Source organism: Oratosquilla oratoria, chromosome 10 (assembly GCF_046742065.1).
Source record: "Oratosquilla oratoria isolate Oo_2021 chromosome 10, ASM4674206v1, whole genome shotgun sequence".
NCBI lineage: Eukaryota > Metazoa > Arthropoda > Malacostraca > Stomatopoda > Squillidae > Oratosquilla > Oratosquilla oratoria.
In genome coordinates this window covers 50,256,536-50,264,035 of record NC_134786.1, presented here as the reverse complement: position 1 = coordinate 50,264,035, position 7,500 = coordinate 50,256,536, and the positions used below count along the sequence as shown (strand labels likewise).

General features: G+C 33.2%; 1 protein-coding gene across 3 annotated transcripts in view; it reads left to right on the top strand.

Moving 5' to 3' along the window:
- Positions 1 to 7,500, top strand: part of LOC143029204 (neural cell adhesion molecule 2-like) — a 988,127-nt gene that overhangs the window by 796,980 nt on the left and 183,647 nt on the right. The window lies entirely within an intron of this gene.

The window sequence follows — 7,500 nt, the reverse complement described above, 5'->3', positions numbered from 1 at the left end:
CACCACACCAACTTAATTTTTATTTTCTTCTTCTTCATTTTGCAAGTTATTCCTTCTCGTTTACCATCTCGATTTCCTACTACGTCTATCACCTTGCCAACATTATATTCATTCTAGCCACAACACGAAGTTCTTTTCATATTCTAATCTGATAATAATATACTTTTGACATGAATCATATTGCATGCAAAACGTCAAATCTCTTGAGTTTGGTAGCGCTGTGCCGCTTGGCACCTGTCCAAAGGGAGCTTGCCCGTTAGAGAGAGAGAGAGGAAAAAAAAAAAAAAAAAAAAAAATGAAATATAATAAAACTGTCACCAGCGTCGGGTAAATATTTTTCTGTCAAAAAATGTGTGTATACACATAAATAGAAATATATATATATATATATGTATATACATGTATATATATACGTATGTATGTGTGTATGCATATATACTTGAGTGCTCGAGTTACATACATATATACGAATTTGTGTTCACCTATCTCCGCCATGATAGTGCAATTGGTAGTATATATGCGTGGGAAAACATTTCACACACACTGAATAGAAAAAGATATGTATATATATATATATATATATATATATATATATATATTGATGCATTGATGATCTTCTTGTGTAGAGTTTCAATACGTCTAACTATAGACTTGGCTTTAGGAGGTAAGTTTGCTATCGCAGGTCCAAAGGACATGATTCAAACTCAGAAGGGAGAAGAGTAGAAACGTCAAGCTCCAGTAAAACACTACTATTCTCCCTTCTGAGTTTGAATCATGTCCTTTGGACCTGCGATAGCAAACTTACCTCCTGAAGCCAAGTCTATAGTTAGACGTATTGAAACTCTACACAAGAAGATCATCAATGCATCAATTGCTATTTTCTTCAATGAAACCTGTCTACAGGAAAACCTGCTGCCGAAATATACAAATATATATATATATATATATATATCTATATATATATCTATATATATATATTATATGTATATATATACATACATATACATATACAGTATATATATTATAATATATATATATATATAAATATATATATATAAGTATATATATATATATATATATATATATATATATATAAGTATATGTGTGTGTATATATAGATATATATGTATATATATATATATATATATATATATATATTACATATGTATATATATATAATATTACATATGTATATATATATATATATATATATATATATATATATATGATACATACATACATACATAGATATGTATATATATATATATATATATATATATGTATATATACTGTATATGCATACATATATATGCATATACATGTATATGAATATGTATATATGTATGTATATATATACATATATATATACATATATATATACATATAAACATACATGTATACATATATATACAGACATGACAGACTTGAATAAACTCCAAGAGAAATCGTTTAATTTATTAAACAAACAATTGACACAATTAAAGTGCTTATAAATGGTCACAATGTGAATAACTAATACTTGGTTGACATCCACTTTGCTTTTTTCAATGCAAGGACCCTTCTAGTCATGCTAGTGATTAGCTCACGAATATCATCTTGATGGATTTCTTGCCATGTTTCCCGTTGTAATCCTGAGAGTTCGGGCTTTGAAGATGGCTTCCTGTTCTTTTTGCGAAGTTGTTGGTCTAACACGCCCCAGATGTGTTCAATAGGGTTCATACCCGGGGACTGACTTGGCCATTGAAGTTTCCTGATCCCATTTTGGCTCAACTAGTTTTGTGTCGCTTGAGCAGTGTGGGAAAGAGCTCCATCTTCTATGAATAGGAAGATATTTTTACTTTAATATAGAAACACATTTCCCTGAATTGATATTTCCTTGACACTCCACAAATTCTGGTCGACCACCACTCCAAATTGCACTCCACCCCATTAGTGAAATGCTCACACACACACACACACACACACACACACACACACACACACACACACACACACACACACACACACACACACACACACACACACACACACACACACACACACACACACACACACATATATATATATATATATATATATATATATATATGTGTGTGTGTGTGTGTGTGTGTGTGTGTGTGTGTGTGTGTGTGTGTGTGTGTGTGTGTGTGTGTGTGGTTGCAGTCTTTTGAGGTCAAACTCTTGACTACATAGTCTCCAGACCCACACTCTTCCACTGTCAGAAAATAATGCAAATCGTGACTCATCAGAGAAAATGACAGTGTTCCAAAAGGCAACAGGTCTCTCCACCATCTCAACACCCCAATCCTTTCTACGCTTGATATTGGCTGAACGAAGGAGTGGTTTCCTTCTCGCAACTCTGCCATAGTAACCCAGCTTATGAAAATACCTGGCAACTGTTCTGGGACAGACATCACCTTGTGCTGCTATGTCAGAGGCCTTGCGACGTGGATCCTCTTCGACATCTCTATTGACAGGACGCAAGATTCTTTCTGAGGGCCCGGGACGAACTGAATGAGGTTTTGAGCCCTTCTTGCTCTCTCTGGTGAATTGTACGATCACTCTAGTTACAATAGAAAGGGGTATTGACAGATTTTCAAATATTTTGTTTTGACTAAGTCCACCTTCATGTTGACCCACAATAGGTCTACTGCTCCTTTGGATCGTGGTATGCTTGATTAATCTTGTATGTAACCTGAAACATAAGTCTAGGTAAATGTAACATATTAGGTAAATGTGAATAACATTAAGCATTAAATAACTGCAGAAATACATTCTTTTCTGTCTATTCAATTCTGTCATGTCTGTGTATATGTAAACATATACACTTGTATACATAAATATATATACACATATATATATATGTATATATATATATATGTATGCATGTATATATATATATATATATATACATGTATATACATATATATATATATATATGTATATATATATATATATATATATATGTATAATATGTATATATACATTGCGCGTGTGTGTGTGGCTTCGCGCGTTGAGTATATTGATATATTCCCTTGTCAAAATTAGGAGTGTCCCTACAAGATGGCTCTCTGAGTGAATCATCTCCCCTTCTATGTCCAAAAAACCGTCCACACACTCATCTTCTTCCTAGGGTGCAGCTCCGGGTGGGTGCGCACACGGTCCCTGGGCCGCGTATAAGATCTCTATCACATAGAGAAAATCGACAACCGCTGACTGATCATCACAGCCCGAGTACCGTTACCGAATGCTGCGGGGCTGCGGGTTACTAGTCAGTGATGCCCTGTTTACAATAACTGTTTAAACCACCGTGGTTATAACCGCGGTGGTTCAATTGCAGTGTAACTCAATGGAGGTGTTCAAACAAACCGCACAGTTTTTCCATGACTATGCGGTACCGCCGCGGTTTCCGTGCGGTTCAAACTACTTGCGTGAACAGTGATTGAAACTCGAGACGGCAGATATCCTTAGATTATGTTGTCACAGTTCTGCATACAAAAGATAATCAATAGATAAACAAATAAGTAAGAAAATAAAATAAAATATAAAAACTATACCTATTTCTCTTATAAGTTACTCTGTACATTATAATCACAAGATAAGAAAATACGTGCAATATAAAAAAAAAAAACAGAATTTATCGGCACATACACAAAACAAATTTCCAACAGTTAAACATTTAGATAAATTCTGAATTTAGCAATTGTTGTTTGGCAAAATTCATTTTATAACTCATCTCAAACGCTGACAGGATTAATTAATGCATACAGAGAGATTTCAATTAATATCCTAACTGTATATCACATCCGTATTCAGATTCATACAGCTCATCTGAAATATATGCAGCCATATCTATCTGTATATACATTGTATATATATATTTTCCTTTACACGTGGCTAAAGACATACATACATACATACATACATACATACATACATACATACATACATACATACATACATACATACATACATACATACACACACACATACATACATACATACATACATACATACATACATGCATGCATGCATACATACATACATACATGCATACATACATACATACATACATACATACATACATACATACATACATACATACATACATACATACATACATACATATATACATACATAAATACATACATACATACATACATACATACATACATACATACATACATACATACATACATACATACATACATACATACATACATACATACGTACACACAAGCACACACATATATGCACAAATTTCACAAGTCACACGTGAATCACAAATATGCAGAGTCCACTAGGAAAAGGAAAAACACACGGAGTCCGAGCGCTTTCGTGATATATTCACATTATCAAGGAGAACAGAAAAATGAGAACAAAAAAATGGAGATACATTAACTTTTAAAATATGTACTATTTATATTACTGATAAATATGTGACAAATATTATGTAGGTCAAACAGGAAAAGAATTAGAGGTTAGGATTAAACAGCATAAAAAACAGCATAAAAAAGGGCCAAGAATCTAGTGCACTTTTTAAACATGTTTGTGAATTTGACCATCCTATTGACTGGAAAAATGCTTCGAAAATTATACAGTTTTAAAACATAACAGAAAGAAATATCATAGAGTCAGGAATTATCAAATGCAATTATGACCAACTCATTAATAATAGTTTAGGATTATATAAATTAGATCCATATATTGTCAGTAATATAAATAGTACATATTTTAAAAGTTAATGTAATAATGATCTATTTCCATGACCTCGCCGAGTGACCCAACCTGAGCTTTCAGGCTTCGGAGAGGAGGGTAAATGTCTCTCTTGTCCTATTTATACTTTGTATCTCCATTTTTTTCTCACTTTTCTGTACTCCTTGATAATGTGAATATATCACGAAAGCGCTAGGACTCCGTGTGATTTTCCTTTTCCTAGTGGACTCTGCATATATATATATATATATATATATATATATATATATATACATATATATATATATATATATATATATATATATATATATGTGTATGTGTGTGTGTGTGTGTGTGTGTGTGTGTGTGTGTGTGTGTGTGTGTGTGTGTGTGTGTGTGTGTGTGTGTGTGTGTGTGTGTGTGTGTGTGTGTGTGTGTGTGTGTGTGTGTGTGTGTGTGTGTGTGTGTGTGTGTGTGTGTGTGTGTGTGTGTGTTTGTGTGTGTGTGTGTGTGTGTGTGTGTGTGTGTGTGTGTGTGTGTGTGTGTGTGTGTGTATGTGTGTATGTGTGTGTATGTGTGTGGGGGGGCGTGGAAACGAAAAAGCATGAGCCTATGACTCCGTATTTGGTTTTAGTATTTCATTTATTTATTCATTTTCTTTTCTATTTATTTGTTTATTTATTTATTTGTTTATTTATTCATTTATTCATTTATTTATTAATTTGTTTATTCATTTATTCATTTATTTATTCATTTATTTATCTATTTATTTATCTATCTATTTATTTATTTATTTATTTATTATTTATTTTTATTTATTTATTTATTTTTTATTTTATTTTTTTTTTGTCGTGGGTTTATGTGAGGCAAATAAATTAAAGGAAGCACGCAGAAGCAGCATATTGAGAATGAAAGCGTGTGAGAATGAGGTGACTACCTGGCTTAACAATATTTGTGAATGAAATCTAACCTTGAGCTCTGGCTTCTTCACGTAAAGCAAATACACAAACGATTCCTCTACATCCAGTTTATTTACCTATTTATTTGTCTATTTACTTATTCATTATATTTGCTTTTGTTGAATATGAGAGTCACCTCAGTCCAAGCAAGCTCAATAATTTATAATAATTGCTACAAAAACATAAGTGAAAGTAATAAATTTTGGCTTTAATGACTTCCCACACGTGGGAAAAGCAAAAGAAAATATAGACAATGGCAAATATAGATACATATAGACCAAACCGCCTTGATTATTTTATCAAGCAACAGGACATATGTTGAAAAGATATAGGAAGTTTCATTGCATATTTAGGTATGTATGTATGTGCGCAAGTATGTTGTACAACTATGTTTGTATGTATGCATATATAATGTATGTGTGTGTGTATGTATGTATGTATGTATGTATGTATGTATGTATGTATGTATGTATGTATGTATGTATGTATGTATGTATGTATGTATGTATGTATGTATGTATGTATGTATGTATGTATGTATGTATGTATGTATTGTTACGGGCGGGCTGGTTAGTGAAGAGACGTTACGTATAACGGATAAGTGCTTAAGAACCAGCTCACTTCTAGAAGCCACTGTAGGACTGAACTATCTGGTCAGGGCCTAGATAATTCGTAAGACTAGAAGTAATGGTAACAAAGAAGATTCCAGGAAAGGAATATTAAACTAGCGATAAAACTAGTAAACGAAATTATTAATATGGAAAATATTTACAGGCAATCAACACAAAAGAGAATGGGCAGTAGGGTCAATGGGACCGTTACATGATTATAAGAATATGGAAATTATCGTTCAAATAAGAAACACAAGATAAGTATACAATATGGTACTATCTAAGTACAAAGAGATCAGGAACATGCATCAGAATAAGTAATAAGTACAAATATAAGTAAAGTAATGCAATGTATATCAGACACGTAATGTAGGCAAAAAGGGTGATCACTTCACACCAATCGTCTCATGAGTCTAAACTTCCAGTTTTTATCAAGAGATAAGATATGCGAGAAAATGACGAGGAGTGAGCGATTTCCACCGCTTATATACCATTGGACCGGAAGCGGGATACTTCCGGGTGAGTGTGCGAGTGAGTGAAAGGGGGGGAGGAGGGTAAGTTAACACACGTCAACATGGGTAGTTTTAGGACCCTCGACTCGCTTGAACAATCTATTTATTTAGTAACTGTCAAATCTGTGCGCTCCGAACTATTCAGGATATCGCTTGTCTGTTTGTTCTACAAGAGTGCGCACCTCTCTCCGCACGTAGGCAAGATTACATATAGTGGACGGGCGTTACTGCTTAACATTGTTACAATACATACATAGACAAGAAATATGAACATAGTTATGTAATACAAAGGAACACAATTCTATAACATAATTACACATATGACGTAATATCTAAAATTACGTTACAGTATGTATGTATGTATGTATGTATGTATGTATGTATGTATGTATGTATGTATGTATGTATGTATGTATGTAGGTAGGTAGGTCTGTATGTAGGAAATGAAAGCAGTACTGGACAGATCTTATGCATCAGTATAAAGGAATATGTGGAACGCAAGAATGATTTTGGGATAAAACGCTGCAAATAATCATGAATTCTGAAATTCGTGTGTTTAAGCGCCAACAGCATTTACAACGATTTGGGGAAGTCCATGCGTATATCAAAGGAAAGATATTTGATACGGCAAGAGTATCCAAAAAAAATGGCTGTCCTTTAAGGAATTTGAATCTATGTTTGATTTTCCAAAACCCGAATATTTGAGCCGTAAAAAGAACTTCA